Below are 18,215 nucleotides of genomic sequence, written 5' to 3' on the forward strand. Positions count from 1 at the left end.
AGCCCTTAGCCCTTTCGTCCGAGTGCTACGCTCTAAAGCAACTACAGCTAATATAATTATCCCATGCCATATTTTCTGAAGGTGATGTATATGTATTTTCACATGAAATTTAGATGTATTATAGTACTGTGTTTGTAACAGATGGATTTAGTCATGCAAATATTTAATTTTCAATTGGAGAAAATACAGAGGACATAATCCATTTCCTTACAATAAGGTCAGAGAGCGGCTATATTTATCTTGTTCTCTGTTGTAATTGCATTGCCTATCAGAACTCAATAAATAGTTACTAAATGGATGAATGAGCAACAATGATGCTTAGTTTCCCACTAAAATTAATTATAAAAACTGTGTATGTAAAAATTCTTTAAAAATGCATATTATACTATTTTCAATAAGTTATCATTTCAATTGGAATATAGAAAAATTTTGATAAGTCAATTTTTGTATATGGTATGAAGTATGAATCAGTTTACCTTTTGCACATATTCAGCTGTTCTAGCACTAGTTGAAAGGAAGACTATCCTTTTTTTCCACTGAATAACTTCTACATCTTTGCCAAAAATCAAATGTGTGTGTGTGTATCTTTTTGAACTCTCATTTTTGATCCATTGATCTAATTCTTTAGGTCAGGTAGCGCTGTTCTTTTTTCAAAGGTGTTATGACTATTCTATGCTCTTTTCATTTCTATGTGAATTTTAGAAGCAGCCAATTTCTACCCACCCCACCAAAAACAAAAAAACAAAAAACCAAAACCAAACAAAACAAAAAAATCCTACTTGAATTTTGATTGCGCTTGCAATCCACAGATCAATTTGGAAAGAACTGACATCTTAAAACATTAGAGCTTCTAATTCGTGAATATGATATATCTCTTCATTTATCTAGATCTTTCAGCAATGTTTGGTAGTTTGCAGAGTATAGTTCTTGCACATATTTGGACAGATTTACCCATATCTTCTTATGCTACTGTAAACAGTACTTCAAACTTTTCAATTTGATTGTTTATTGTCATTATATAGGAGAAAGTGATTTTTGTATATTAACCTTCTGGACTGCAAACTTGCTAAACTCACTAATATAGTTCTAGAAGATTTTTATGTAGATTTCATAAAGTTTTCTACATAAACTATGATGTTGTCTGCAAAAAAAAAAAGCAGTTTCACTTATTTTTCTAATCTAGATGTCTTCTTTTTCTTTTTCTTTTTCTTTTCTTTTTTTTTTTTTTTTTTTGCACAAAGTTGAATAGAGGTGGTGAGAGCAGAAATCTTTGCCTTTTTCCTGATCTTAGAGGGGACGCACTGTCTTTGGCCATTACAATATTAGCTGTAGGTTTTTTGTAAGTTCCCTATTAGGTTGAGGAAACTCCCTTCTTTTCTTTGTTGAGAACTTTTATAAGGATCGCAAAGACAGTTACTGTCAAAGGCTTTTTTCCCATCAATTGAGAAGATAACATGGTTTCTATTTTGCTCTCTTACTATGTGGAATTGCATTGACTGTTTTCTGAATACTTAACCAACCTTGTACTCTTAAGATAACCTCTACTTGGATGTGAAGTATTAGTTTTCAAAATATATTGTTGAATTTGTTTAAGAAATTTTCAATCTACATTCATGAGAGGTGTTGCTCTGTGGTTTTCTTTTTGTGTATTGTTTTTGACTAGTTTTATTGTCACACTGATGCTGGCTTTGTAGAATGAATATGCAAGTAATTATCTCCTTTTTGATATTTTTAAGAGTTTGTGTATAATTGACATATTTCTTTCTTAAATGTTTGTAGAAATTCACATGGAAGCCATCTAAGCCTGTGGTTTTCTTTGTGTACATTTTTAGCTACATATTAATTCTCTGAATACAAGGCTATTCAAATTATCCATTCCTTTAAGTGAGCTTTGGAATTGTGTCTTTCAAAATGTTTGTCCATTTTAGCTAAGTTCATCAAATCTATTGGTAAAATATTGTTTGTAGTCTTCTTATCTTTTTCATATATATTGTATCTGTACTGATGCCATTTTCTCATACCTGGTACTGGTAATTTGTATCTCCCTCTTTTTTTTTTTTAAATTTATTTATTTATTCGACAGAGACAGACACAACCAGCGAGACAGGGAACACAAGCAGGGGGAGTGGGAGAGGAAGAAGCAGGCTTCCTGCAGAAGAGCCTGATGTGGGGCTCGATCCCACAACGCCGGGATCACGCCCTGAGCCGAAGGCAGACGCTCAACCGCTGTGCCACCCAGGCGCCCCAATATCTCCCTCTTTTTATCGTAACAGTCTGGCCAGGGGTTTATCAATTTTACTGATCTTGTCAAAGAAATTGCTTTAGTTTCACTGATTTACTGGGGGTTTTTTTCTGCTTCTAATTTCATCTTTTCTTTTTTTTTCAGGTCTAATCTTTATTATTTCTTACATTGTGTTTACTTTGGGTTTCACTTGTTCTCTTCTTAGTTTTGTCAAATGAGTGCTGGGTCATTTATTTATCTCATTATTAATATAGCTGTCCAGTACTACATTTTTGTATATATACTTTTGTTCAGCTCAAAATACTAACTTTTCTTTTGACTTCTTCTTTATCTATGGGTTATTTATAAGTGTGCAGTTTAGTTCCCCAAATTTTGATGATTTTTCCACTAATCTTTTATGATTTCTAATTTAATTTTAATTTTTAAAACAAATACTTGGTATAACTTGAATCTTTTTTTTTAAATTTATTGAAACTTGTTTTAGGAATGATATGCCCTTGGAAATTTTCTTAGTTAGAATATGGATTCTGTTGCTGTTTGGTGCAATAATTCTATGAATATTAAGATATATATAACATATATTTTATGTAATATATAATATAATTATAATATAAGGTTTAGTTGATAACATTGATCAAGTATTTATGATGTTCTGTTTACTTTTCTATCAATTATTGAAAAACAGGTTTGAAGTCTTTATAACTGTGAATCTCTCTATTTCTGTTTGATTCATTAACATTCCCCCCATTCTCATGTATTTTGCAGCTGTTATTAGGTGTAGAAATCTTTAGGATTATTATGCTCTCCTGATGAATTGACCCTTTATCATTAGGAAATGTCCCTGTATTGCTGGCAATATTCTTTGTCTACTTTTTTGGAGGTTAATATAGCTATCCTAGCATTTTTTGACTATCACGCTTTTACTCTTAACCTACTTATGCCTTTATAGTTTAAGATTTCTTGGAAGAAGCATATACTTGGTTCTTGCTTTTTTATCCATTCTGTCGCTCCTTGCCTGTTTTGATTAAAGCATTTAGAAGATTTATATTTCATGTGATTACTGATATTGTTGCACGTACATCTATTATCTTGCTCTTGGCATTTTATTTTACCCATCTATTCCCGTTCCTCTTGTTTCTCTCTTTTTTTTTTTTTACTTCTTTTGGATTATTATTTTTATGATTCCATTTTCTATTATTGGTTTATTAGCTATAATTCTGTGTGTGTGTTTCTTTGGGGATTACAAATATACATCTTTAACTTATCACCATCTATCTTCAAGTAATACTGGACCACATAGCTTATGGTATAAAAACTTCACAACTGTATACTTCCATTTCTCTCCTATCTTTTTTGCTGCTGTTGTCATACATTTTACTTAGACATGTGATATCAACCCCACAATAAATTGTTATCAGACAACTTTATTTTTAAAATTTTTAAAAATAAGAAAAGTTTGTGCTTTACCCATGTAGTTACCATTCCTTTCCTTTGTGTAGTTTCAGATTCCCATCTTCCATCTTATCAAAGTCCTTTATCATTTGTTATAATTGCAGGTCTGCTGGAGATGAATTCTTTCAGTTTTTTATGTCTGGAAATATCTTCATCCTTTTTTAAAAGTTATCTTCACTGGGCAAATAATTCTAGGTTAAGGGTTTTTTGTTTGTTTGTTTTCCCCACTATTTTAAAGATGTTAATCGACTGTTTCATGGCTTGTGTAGTTTGTGATGAGAAATTTGCTTTCATCTTTATCTTTGTTCATCTATACATAATATGTCTTTTTTAAAAAAAATCTAGCTACTTTGAAGATTTTTATCACTTAAAAAGTTTTGGATAAGAAATGCCTCACAATTTTCTTCCTGTTCCTCATACTTGAGTTCCACTGAGTTTCTTAAATATGTGGTTTTGTAGTTCTCACCAAATTTGGAAAAGTTTACGTCAATAATTATTCAAATACTCTTTTTTTCTGTTCCCTTCTCTCCTGTGTCTGCTTCAGGAAACGGTCAGTTACATGTACGTTAAGGTGCTTGAAATCATCCCTTGATTCATTTTGGATGTCTACTACTATATCTTCAAATTTAAAATCTTCTATTTTGCAATGTCTAATCTTTCATAATTCCCATGCAGTGTATTTTTCATCTAAGCATTAGAATTTTCATCACTAGAAGTTCCATTGAGGTCTTTTTATAATTTCTATATATCTACTTAACATATCCAATCTCTCCTTTAGCTTCTTGAACTCATGGAATACTGTTATAGTAAATATTTTGTCTTGTCTACTAATTCTATCACCAATGCCATTTTCTGATGTTTATCCTCAATATGGAATATTTTCCTGCTCTTTTGACTGGCTGTCAATTTTTTATTAGATGTCAGACGTGATTTTATACTGCTATGTGCTAGATATGCTTATGAATAATTTTGAGTTTTGTTTTGTGAAGTGGTTAATTGGAAGTGGTTTAATTCTTTCTGGTCTTTATTTTATTCTCTCTTAAAGCAGAACCAGAACAGTATGTAGGATAGGACTAAAGTTTCTGAACTACTAAGGTAAAATACTTCTAAGTGTACCGGTTGACCTATAAATTTTAAAGTTTTCCACTATGGCTGATAGGAACAGGCACAATTCCTAGTCTTATATGAGTTCTGTGAATTTTTTCCCTTTAAGTTTTATAGGTAGATCTTTACCTATAAACTTTACCTATAAAATATCTTGTGTAGCCTGCTCAAAGCATGCGTTCCTCAGTGTTCTCATCTGAATAACAGAGAGGAGGACTGCTCTGTGGATCTCCTGACACTTTAGTGCAGCTCCCTTCTCCCTATTCCTCTTCCCTGTGAATTCTGGCTGTCTTTGCCTCCTAGAACACCCAGCTCCTTCTCTTCAGTTCAACTTGAGAGGTAGCTGGAGTCTGCCTGGAAGAACTTCCATGTGTGACAGCTGGGGCAATAAAAGGGCCCTCACCTCATTTGTTTCATGACTACCAGGGAACTCCATTCTATGTTATTCAATGTCCAGTGCCTTCAAAATTGTTGCTTCATATATTTTGCCAGTTGTATCCTCACTGTAGCTTTAGGTGAAAGAATAAGTTGCATCCCTGTCACTTCCCTTTGCCTGGAAGTAGAAGCCTCTTATTAAAGTTTAAATGTGATTATATCACTCCTCTGCTACAAAATCTTCACTTCCCATTTCATTTAGTAGCAGCCAAAGTCCTAACACAGGTCGATAGGGCTTTACACTAATCGGGTGGGTATCACTCTGAACTCATTTAGTCCTACTCTCCCACTCACCTGTCTGCTCTGGCCACAATGACCCCCTTGCTGTTTGTTAAATAAGTTAGGCAGGCTCTCCTCTCAGGGTGCTTGCCCTTGATGTTTCCTCTGTCTGGAATGTTCTTTCCCTAGATAATCATATGGCCTGCTCTTCAAATATTACATTCTCATCAAGGACTGCTATGCTTATCCTATCTAAATTTACAACCTAAATCTGATGCTTCTCACTCCCCTTTTATTTTTTCTTCTGAGTGTGCATGCATACGAACACATACACACTTTTCTAAACATCTTATTGTATCAGATATAATTCTGGCTTGCCTTTTACACATGCCCCTTCTAAGTAAGGTATAATCATTTTTTCATTTTATTTGTATCCTAATAGTGTAGTAAGAATTTAAGTGCTAATTGTAATCACCAAAAATCAATAGAAATCAAACTTTAACACAATGCAATCTTAGTTCTTTCAAAAAATAGAACATATACTTCACCCAGTAGGTTAAAGAGTTCTGATTACTCTATCCATCGGGACATGTAGGTATGTGTTAAGTTAACCATATGGTAACCTCTTACTATTCTCTGAATAAAATAACAACAGGGAATTACAAGAAAAATAATTTAAAGCAATATGAGAGCTACTGAGTTATACAAAACCTATTCCTTTATTTACATAAAGGTATACTTGCTTTCACAGGTCCATGTAAACCAGATTTAATTTAATGTATTTTTAAGTTTTAATAAAATCAATTCAATTCAAATGACTCTTACTTTTCAGATAGGGTGAGAAAGTAGCAGTACCCTAGAGTACTATACTATGGTTTATTTCTGATGAAGAATAATCATTCAGCTACTAATATTTTCATCAAGTTTATTTGTACTTGGTTACAATCAGGATCTAGAAACATTTTTGGCAGTATAACAAATTACGGATGGAGTATTAAAAACTAAAGTCGTGAGATGATGAAACATTTTAAGTTGTTATCCTGAAACCTTAATCTTCCAAAAGTTGAATGGAAATAAGTAGTTAAAATAACATATCCAAAAAATTTCTTAAGATAATGACATAGCACTTCAGAAAACAGAATGGGCCTATGAAATCAGACCAGGCACTGAACACCAATCTAGTTAAATGCAGTCTATTATGCCCACATCAGACTGAATTATAGAAACCTAGAAATGGTTCCATACATCTCAGAGTGCTCTTCATACCCTGGGGTGGTTTTAAACACAAAGTGTTTCAGTGTAAAATTCTTGCTAACTGCCATTTCTGTGCAATAGCTTTTCCCACTGTCTAGGTAAAATGCAAAAATATGTGCCCATAATATCAGCAAAAAAAATGCAAGAAATCTTAAGTAAAGTGGAAAAGGTGTGGAGGAAAAAAAAATTGAAGACAGCACAAATAGATTTTAAAATAAGTACTAAAAGCAGGAAAATCTCCTGTTTTCTAAGTACAAAATTATTCTGCTTTTCATTTAATAAATCAGATTTCAAGGCAGAAGAGTACTAAATAACATAATACTCAAATAATAAAAAATAAAAAAAACAGTAAATAGTATAAAATGCAACATTAAAAACATCATTATATACAGGAATATTTACTTTAAATCCCCCCAAAGAAAGAGGCAGAATTAGATTTACTATCTTGTTTTGTAGTAATGATTTAGATGATTCATCAGAGTGATTTTTTTGTTTGCTTGCTTTGGGGGTTTAACAATATTAGTTGTAAACACAATTAAATGCAAGAGTTCTGGCTTAGTGGTCATCCATAAGAGATTTGCTACTGAACATGACCAATGACCTTGTTATAAGGAAATCAAACTACAGAATACTCCCAAGTGTCTCTCAAATTTCAGAGATTTCCTCAATGCTGTTGACCATAAATGACTAATAAATACAAATGACCACACACTTTCCCATTCCTCCTTTAGTGTAATATCCCCATGTGCACAATACACACACACACACCCCCCAAAGGCCATTGTACCACTATCTCAAAGGTCTCTGTTTATTTATTTATTTTATTTAAATTCAATTAATTAACAGATAGTGTATTATTAGTTTCAGAGGCAGAGTTTAGTGATTCATCAGTTGCATGTAACACCCAGTGGTCATTACATCAAGGTCTCTGTGTAAAAATCATCCTTGTCTATTAGGGGATCTGTGGTTTTTGAAGTAGACAGAGAGAAAAAGCCAATATGAACAATCAGCTTCAAAAAGTGATTTTTAACAGAGGACAGTTCTTAATCTTGAAATAGTGAGGAAGGTGAGCCTCAAACCTCTGTAGTGTACTAGTACGTATCAATAATTTTGATACAAACCCTGTCCACTCCCCTTGATCAGAACAACTACCTTAGGAGAAATTATCCTACAGGTAAATTCCCATGCAAGAGTGTTCTATGCATATGATTGCATTGGTGTAAAAAAATGTTTTTTTTTCTAATAATCTATTTCACTTGCTGAAACTCACCTAGTTAGAGATTCCTCTAAGTATAAGTTACATGCATATTCTATTTAAAATATGACTTTCTGGGTCAGGAGATACTGTGGAGGATAGGGTAAAGAAATGTAAATCATTAAAACATCCTTTAAATCCTTTCCTCAATTTCTTCTTAATAGCTATCAAAGAGTGTAATAGTGAAGATGTGGGAAATAAAATGACTGTGTAAAGAAATTAATTTTGGATTAGGTAAAACACTGTAAAGGGGTTAAAATGAGGGCAGAGAAGATCAGGGTAGGGTTACCAATGTGAAGGGGTAGCAGTGTTGAGGATTATGAGAATAGTGAAGAGATATAAGGAGAAAGTGAGAAGAAACTTACTAGGAACAAGAAAAATTACTCAAAGGAAAGAGATGAAAGGAAATTTTGCCTATTCCAAATACTTGCCAGTGTTCACATTTGTCTGGACTGGACTGACACTTTTTCTCTGAATTCTAGATGGTCACTTATAGCTAATGAGAGTCCTGAGACATGTTGATCTTTTCAATTCTCTTGGAATCAGAAATCAGAGGTAAAGTCTATTTGGTTAAAGTCTCCAGAGCTCTGATTTAAACATTAAATGTAGAATGAATTCAAACCATCATATCTCATACTTTGCATGGAATTTAGAGCTTTTATCACATCTTTAAAGTCATCTTCAAAGGTTTATCTGGTTGAAAAACTTTTTATAATACAAAACAGATAATCTTGGAAAAATTAAATCTTAGTTTAACATAATTTTAGCATGTCTGATCAAGTCATTTTTATGCAATTCCTTTCCTCAAAATATTCATGACATGAGCCATAAACTGAACTTGTGTCAGCTTGATATAATGAAAATGAGCTCTGGATTGATAATCAAGAAACTCAAGTGAATTGGGAACCAACATTTTTTCATTCTACCACTAACTTCTCATATATATGTCTTTAAGATGTCACTGAATATTTCTGAATAAAAATATTCCTACATATAAATTTAGTTTTTAAAATTTCTTCCAAATAAAAAAATGTATTATTTTATTAAATTCATATTCTACCCCTTCTATTATACATTCATATCACTTTCTTTTTTCTTTTATTTATTTTTTATTTTTTTGTTTTTTCCCATATCACTTTCTTTTATTCTTTTGTACATTTCTTCTTTTCCTTAACTACCCATATATTGACTGATCATCATTACTTGCTTTGGAACTTTTAATCAAGATGTCCTAGATACAAACGTAGGATACAAATCCTATCCTCTCTAAACTTTAATTCAGTACAACATGTACTTCTTTCAGGACATTTTCCTTCAAGATCAAAATCCATTGCATAGCCCATAATTTTCATTCATTCATTTAGTGATCAAATTTGAGTAAGGCCTACTACGTAGCAGAGACTATGCTACCCATTGGGTACATAATACATACCTCTTCTATATAACGTTCCCAGGCTAGTGGGAAAGTCAAATATAACCAATACTTACTATAATAATATGATAAAACTTGCTTGAAAGACACTGAGGAACAGCATATATAATCTCATCTTGAAATAGATCAAAAGGGGTTCATGTTGATTAGAAAATGTAATGTAGAAACTCAGGCCCAAATGACGTACAGAAACCAGCCAAAGACATATAAAATGGATATGAGGCAGGTTAGAGTAGGAAGAAAAGCATCACAGCATCACAGATGGAGAACTGAGGGATCATAAACAAACATTCTAGAGACATGAGGAAGCATAGGATATTTGGGGGAAATGAGCATATTCACTGCCATAGAGAAGAGTGTTTAAGGGAAAAGTGTAGGGGGATGATGACTGGAGAGGTAAGCAGGAAGAAGATTGTAAATAATCTAATAATGTTGCATTTTAGAAAGATTCTTTTGGATGCTGTATGAATGATCCATTAAAATTAGAAAAAATCAAGTTAGAAAAATCAGTTATTAGATCCTCAATCCACTTTTGTATTGTTTTTTTCCCCCAGCTTACAATACATGTTAGTAAAAAAAATAAAGAAATGTCTGCAGGTGTTTGTAATTACTGGTATTCTGCTATGCTCCTAAGTAGTTAAAAAATACCCATGAATAGAAATGTGCTATAAAACGTATTTAAGATCATGGTGTCATATTTTAAACACATTTCTTTTTAAAATAAACCTTGTATTTTGGAATAATTTCAGATTTACATTAAAGTTGCAATGACAGTGCAGAGAATTTCCAAAAATACTTACTCAGTTTCCCCTAATGTAAACGTCTTATATAAGCATGACTTACACACCGCTTTGATTCCAGAAAAGATGCTGTTCTATTGAATTGATGGCTTTCATTTCCTTATGATGAGGTGGGGCTGAATCTTTGTTAATTGATTTAAAACTAAGAAAATACTTAAACAGATGCTTATCAAAAAGTGATATGCACACCTGATTCCAAAGGTAACAATGGTAGCAGTCTGGCAGACAGCAGTATCTGCTGCTGGTGATTCTAGCCGTATGCCCATCTGAGTGACAACAGTGATAAGTTTTCACGGGACCAGTTTTGTGATATGATTTGAGGCACTGTTCTAACCTGCATGATTTCCAACCATGATTCTGGTCTTCCTAGAAACACTTTGAGATACCACAAATACTTTCAATGAAACTTTTTTTTTCCTGCTGAAATCATCCAGAATGAAAACTTTGAGTGGTGCCTGGGTGGCTCAGTCAGTTAAGCTCTGACTCTTGGTTTCAGCTCAGGTCATGATCTCGTGGTCATGGGATTGAGCCCCGTGTTGGGCTCTGCATTCAACACAGAATCTGCTTCAGATTCTCTCTTCCTCTGACTCCCACTCACTCGTATCTTCTCTCTCAAATAAATAAATAAAATCTTTTAAAAAAATAAAGAAAACTTTGATACTGAAGCTGAATGTAGTGATTAAAGAAAATTTTAGTTTGTCTCATTTCGAGAAGAAAAATGTTTTTTGTAAGTACAGTCATGTTGTGCATGTATAGAGAAAAGTCTGTGCAGGGCCAAATGGATGAACAGTGGCACGTGCTCTTGACTGTAAACCAAATAGCTGTGGTCTGGTTCTTTACCCCACCCAAAGCTTCCTTCTTATTATCACACCTCATCTCCAAACATAGAGGTTAAAAGGTCAAATATTCGCTTCACCAGCCTCCTTTTCAGTCCTGGCACAATAGGAAATGATAATCTGGCCCAATCTAGAAAAATTAGACATGATGGGGAACTATGTGTTTATCTTTTGGTAACGTTTTTCCTCCTAAACAAAATGAGACCTTGAAGAAGAAATATCTGTTGTCTTTGGCTGGTTATTTGTATTTACAATGTGATTCTTGAAATATAGGCACCACTTTGTAACTATAAGGAAACAAACTTAAGGAACAAGCCATTACATTAAGGAAGTCAAGAGCTAAACCATGACTTTATCCCAAAACACCTTGCTTCATGATATTGAGAAATGGTAAATACCCTACTGTTGAACAGAGTTGTAACTTGCTGCTGAAAACAGTGTTAAATGGGGCTACAGAAAATGAACAGATTCACTAAGCAATAGGGGCTAACTAAATGAAACTTTATAGAACATTTGTGTCATTGAAATTTAACTAGTATATGGATAGCCCATGAACATGTGTTTTTTAGTATTACAAATGAAATTAATGGGTAGAAAATATTTTCCCAAATGAACAATATAACAAACTTTCTATAATAGTATTCAACACAATTATGGGCCCATATGTAAAACTCAAAGTCCCAAGTCACTCTTTGTTAAGTATAAAATGTATCCTTGCTGAAGAAAAACAATTCTCTTCCAAAAATCTTTGAAGCCACAATTATATAGAGAGTACTTTAGTAATTTGTCCCTTCAGAATGTACTGTTTGGGGTACCTAGGTGGTTTAGTTGGTTAAGCATCTGACTGGATCTCAGCTCAGGTTTTGATCTCAGGGTTGTGAGTTTAAGCTCCACACTAGGCACCACTCTGGTCATGGAGCCCACTTAATAAACAAACAAACAAACAATGTTTCTTTGAAAAAAAAGTGTATCATTTTATACTTCTGAATGGATATCAACTCATTTTCAGAAAGCAAACTTATGTCACTTAAAATGAATATAAAGATAAAGAAACTGAAAATAAATTTACCTCTTATTCCAAATATTCAGAGTTAGAATCTTGAATATTTATTTAATAAAGATAATTTCTAAGATATTAAGAAAAACTGGAAGTACAATAAGATAAAGCAAACTCAAGATTTGTAACTACAGGAAAGCACTATCATTCTAAAAACTAGAAAAATAAATTGAAAAAGTAGCATTGGTGGAACCAGGGAAATATGGCCTTCTGGCAAAAGCTAGAAGTCTGATGGCATCACTGGTCAGGTTGGACTATGAAGGAACAGTTATCTTCTGGCTGGAGCCATGAAGAAAATGCAGCCACCTGATAAAAAGAAAGAAGGAGAAATACTCTGGCTTCGCTCTTCCCCTTGCCCTCCATCTTTCTTCTGTCATCTCATCTGCTTCCCCACTGGCCAACTCTAACCAGAAGGTGGTTGGCAAGTTAATTTATTTGTCTATTTTTTGCAATAGATTGTTTGCACTATGCAACTATTTTTGCCCAATACTTTGTCCTTTAGAGTTAGAAGAGAATGTCACATAGCACCCAGGAAGTATTTCTTGAAAGAATAAACAGAAACACAATTTTCTGTAGAATTTCATAATCTCTCTCATCCTATGAGAGAGCCTATAGACCAAAATAATGAAGACATAACCAGAAGGTTTGCATAAAGAGATACATATTAAACACTGCAATCTATAAATATATAATATACTGTGTTTTCAGGTGTCAAAAAAGCTGATCAAATAACTATCCAAAATGATCATATTTACATTTCAAAATATAGAACTGTATAAGCCATGGTTCCTGAATTAATTATTAATTAAATGACTAATCAGAATGTCTTAAAAGTTTAATTCAATTTAAAAAGTTTAAAAAATATGTATACTATAGAAAGCAAATCTATGATTATAGACAATTTAGATAATGAAAATAAGAATAGCTTATGGCATATGGCAAAACTGCAGTCAAAGGCAAATATGTATCCTAATTTCCTGATTAAAAAAATAAAGATTAGAAATGGACTAAATTTAACCAAGAAAATAGAAGCAAGAAAATCAAATCTAGAAAAAGTAAGAGGAATAAAATAATAAAGACAAATAGAAAAGTCAATGAAGAAGTTAAAATAACCATATAATTGCTAGGCAAAGCCAAAAGCTATTAAAAAAATATACATAGAAATTTTATTTAAAAGAAAAACACCACAAATGATGCAACAAGAAAGTACATATGCTTATATGTGGGAAGAGACAGAAAACCTTATTTTTGTAAATGCTAGGCAAAAATAAATTATTTACTAGAACAGATAATGTGTCAAATTGAGTCTAATAAAATATATAAATTATCAATATCCATGAGTAAATTATAAAGAATTAGCTAATTACTTCCAAATTGGCTATAGGGCTTTAGAACAGGCCTAAAGCAGTAGGTGCTAGTAGCCAAACATGAAGAAAAATAATTTAAAAACTGAGACATAAATATGCAAGACTGTTAGAAATATAGGAAGATGGGGACACAAAACCAAATCAGTAATAAGTATATAGAACAGTAATAAGTATATTATGTAAAATCCATATAAATTATTAATATTAATCTATTAATATGTAGATATATTACACAATATATAATAATATTTTAGTACATATGATATGTAATATAGAGAATTATATAGAAACTTAATAAGTATTAGAACATTTGGACTTGGGTAATGACATTCCTCATGATTCTATAACTAAATGATGAACTTCAGAAAAGACTACTGCTGAAAACACAATGTTACAAAATCTCTGGGATGTGGCAAAAGCAGTTCTAAAAGGGAAGCTGATAGACATACAGGCCTACCTCAAGAAGCATGAACAATCTCAAATAACCTAACCTTATATCTAAAGGAGCTCGAATAAAAACCATACAAAACCCCAAGCCAACAGGAGGAAGGAAATAATAAAGATTAGAGCAGAAATAAATGATAGAGAAACCAAAAAAAAAAAAAAAAAAAGAGAGAGAGAGAGAGAGAGAAAGAAAAAAGAAAAGAAAATTAGAACAGATAAATGAAACCCAGAGCTGTTCTTTGAAAAAATCAACAAAATTGATAAACCTCTAGCCAGACTAAAAAAAAAAACAAAACAAAAACAAAAACAAAAACAGTGAGTGAGAAAGAGAACTTAAAATCACAAATGAAAGAGGTTAAATAACTACTGACACCACAGAAATATAAAAGATTATAAAAGAAATGAATAATTATATGCCAAAAAATTGGACAGCTTAGAAGAAACAGATAAATTCCTAGAAACATATAACCTAACAAAACTAAATCAGGAAGAAATAGAAAATTTGAACAGACTCATTACCAGCAATGAAACTGAATCAGTAATCAAAAACCTCCCAGAAAATAAAAGTACAGGACCAGATGGCTCCAGAGATGAATTCTACCAAGTATTTAAAGAAGAGTTAATACCTATTCTTCTCAAACTATTCCAAAAAATAGGAAGGAAAACTTCCAAATTTATTCTATGAGGACAGCATTAATCTGGTACCAAAACCAGATAAAGACACCACAAAAAAAGAGAACTACAGGCCAATATCTCCAGAGAAAGACATAGCGAGAGAGGGAACACAAGCAGGGGGAGTGGGAGTGGGAGAAGCAGGCTTCCTGCTGAGCAGGGAACCTGATGCGGGGCTCGATCTCAGGACCCTGGGATCATGACCTGAGCTGAAGGCGGACGCTTAACAACTGAGCCACCCAGGTGTCACTCCTTCTTTTTTTTTTTAATGATTATGTTCAATTAGCCAACATATAACACATCAATAGTTTCAGATGTAGTGTTCGATGATTCATTAATTGCATAAAACACCCAGTGCTCATCACAACGGATGCCTTCCTTAATACCCATCACCCTGTTCCCCCTCCCCCCACCCATCTCCCTTTGTAACCCTGTTTGTTTCCTGGAGTGCAGAGTCTCTCAAGGTTTGTCTCCCTTTCTGATTTCTTCCCATTCAGTTTTCCCTCTCTTCCCCTGTGGTCCTCTGTGCTATTCCTTATATTCCACATATGAGTGATTGTTTCAATAGATGCAGAAAAAGTATTTGAAAAAGTACATTGATTCATGATAAAAACCCTCAACAAAGTAGATTTAGAGGCAAATATCTCAACATAATAAAGGCCTTACATGGAACACCCATAGCAAACATCATATTCAATAGGGAAAAACGGAGAACTTCTCCTCTAAGGTCAGGAGCAAGACAAGGATGTCCATTCTCACCACTTTTATTCAACATTACTGTACTGGAAGTTTTAGCCGCAGCAGACAAGAAAATGAAATAAAAGTCATCCAAATCAGCAAAGAATTCAAACTTTCATTATCCGCAGACAACATGATACTCTATACAGAAAACCCTAAAGACGCCACCAAAAAATTACTAGAACTGATAAACTAATTCAATAAAGTCATAGGACATCAAGTACAGAAATCCATTGCATTTCTATACACTAGTAACAAAGCAGCAGAAAAAGAAATTAAGAAAATAATCGCATTTACAATGGTACCAAAAATAAGAAAATACCTAGGAATAAACTCAACCAAAGAGGTGAAAGACCTATACTCTAAAACTATAAAACATTGATGAAAGAAGTTCAAGACAACACAAACAAATGGAAAGGTATTCCATGCTCATGGGTTGGAAGAACAAATATTGTTAAGATGTTCATACTGCCCAAAGCAATGTACAGATTTAATGCAATCCCTATCAAAATACCAACAACATTTTTCATATAACTAGAACAAAAAATCCTAAAATAGGTATGGAACCACAAAAGACCCTAAGTAGCCAAAGCAATCTTGAAAAACAAAACAAAACTGGAGGTATCACAATTCCAGGCCTCAAGTTATATTATGAAGCTGTAGTAATCAAACCAAAATGGTACTGGCACAAAAATGGACACATATATCCATAGAACAGAATAGAAAGCCCAGAAGGAAAGCAACAATTATATACATTTAGAGCAGAACTGATTGATGATTTTGGTCATTCAAAATTTGTCCAGGTTGCAAAATGATAGATTAACGAAGTACTCTAAGGAACACTGACTTTTAACTTTTATTTGTAGGAAATGAAGCCTTTGATATTATTTACATATGATCATGAGATAGCAGTGGGACATGATGTGATGTAGATAGTACATTTATTCACTGGGATGCAATGTAAGTGGAAACAGTGGGAAAGAACTTTGAGAGGAATGAAAGGTAGGGAAAAGGGTAGGAATAACTAGAATGTTGTATTAAATGAAACTTCATTTTACGTAAAATTTAAAATCATTTAGCAAGCTTTGAAACAATGCAACTACCCTCAAAATTAAATATTAATCAAGAATCACATACTCTCATAGCTGTAGAAAGAATTACTAGTGAATTATTCTTATGCCATTGACACAAAGCAGTTCCACTTCAGCTTTCTGTAATTCTTTTTTGTCTGAATTAGTTTCAAATGAAGCAGTATTAACTTATTTGATCCCTAAGATATTGTTTTTTTTTTGTCAAAGTATATTAATACCCTGAATTTAATATATAAACTAGACTTTCCCCTGTGATACTGATTTTTGGCTGCCTATATTTGGGGCTTCACTTAAGACAGATAAGCTCTTACCCTTTGTATTGTCGATGTGGTGTATCACACTGATTTGCAAATATTGACTCATCCTTGCATCCCCAGAATTAAACCTACTTCACCACGGTGAAGATCATTTTCATGTATTGTTGAGTGTGGCTTGTGAATATTTTCTTGAGGACTTTTGTATCTATGTTTCTCAGGGATATTGGCCTATTTTCTTTTTTATCATGTCTTTCTTTGTCTGGTTTTGAAACCAGGTGGTGCGGGCCTCAGAATACTACAAAGCTGTAGTAATCAAAACAATATTGTACTGGCACAAAAATAGACACATAGATCAATAGAACAGAATAGAAATCCAGAAATAAATCCACACTTTATATGGTCAATTCATGTACAACAAAGGAGGAAAGAACATACAATGGGGAAAGACAGTGTCCTCAAAAACAGTGCTGGGAAAACTGGACAGTTAGGTGAAAAGAATGAAAATGGACCACTCTCTTACATCATAAACAAAAATAAGCTCAAAATGGATTAAAGACTTAAATGTGAGACCTGATACCATAAAAATCCTATAAGAGAAGATAGGCAGTAATTTTTTTGACATCAGTGTAGCAACATTTTCTAGAAGTGTCTTCTAAGGCAAGGGAAACAAAAGCAAAAATAAACTATTGGGACTACATCAAAATAAAAAGCTTTTGCACAACAGAGGAAACCATCAACAAAACAGAAGGCAACCTAGTGAATGGAAGAAGATATTGGCAAATGGTATATCTACCCAATAAGGGTTAATAGTATATATATATATATATATATATATATATATATATATATATATATGCAACTCAACAGCAAAACTACAACCATCCAATTAAAAATTGGGCAGAGGACTCAAATGGACATTTCTCTGCAGACATACAGATGGCCAACAGATACATAATAAGGTGTTCAACATCAGTAATCATCAGGGTAATATGTAAATCAAAGCCATAATGAAATATCACCTTACACCTGCCAGTATGGTTAAAATAAAAAAGGCAAAGAATAACAGGTGCTGGCGAGAATGTGGAGAAAAAGGAACACTTGTGCACTGTTGCTAAGAATGTAAATTGACACAGCCACTGTGGAAAATAGTATGGAGTTTCCCCAAAAAATTAAAAATAGAAATACCATATGATCCAGTAATTCCACTACTGTGTATTTACCAAAGGAAATAAAAACACTAATTAGAAAAGATATATGCCCTTCCTAATGCTTATTGCAGCATTATCTACAATGGCTGAGATGTGAAAGCAACCTACCTGTCCATCAATAGAGGAATGGATAGTTAAAGAAGATGCGGTATATACATACCATGGGCTATTGCACAGCCATAAAGCAAGTATGAGTTCTTGTCATATGCAACACATATAGACTTAGAGGACATTATACTAAGTGAAATAAGTCAGACCGGGAAAGACAAATACCACATGATTTCACTCATGTGGAATCTAAGAAAAAAACCAAATGAATAAACAAACAAAAAACAGAATCAGACTGATAAAT

General features: G+C 33.0%; 1 protein-coding gene across 1 annotated transcript in view; it reads right to left on the reverse strand.

Moving 5' to 3' along the window:
* Positions 1-18,215, reverse strand: part of LRP1B (LDL receptor related protein 1B) — a 1,837,899-nt gene that overhangs the window by 1,050,154 nt on the left and 769,530 nt on the right. The gene's annotated exons all lie outside the window — the stretch shown is intronic.

This window comes from Ailuropoda melanoleuca, chromosome 2, assembly GCF_002007445.2.
Source record: "Ailuropoda melanoleuca isolate Jingjing chromosome 2, ASM200744v2, whole genome shotgun sequence".
In the NCBI taxonomy this organism is placed as follows: Eukaryota; Metazoa; Chordata; class Mammalia; order Carnivora; family Ursidae; genus Ailuropoda; species Ailuropoda melanoleuca.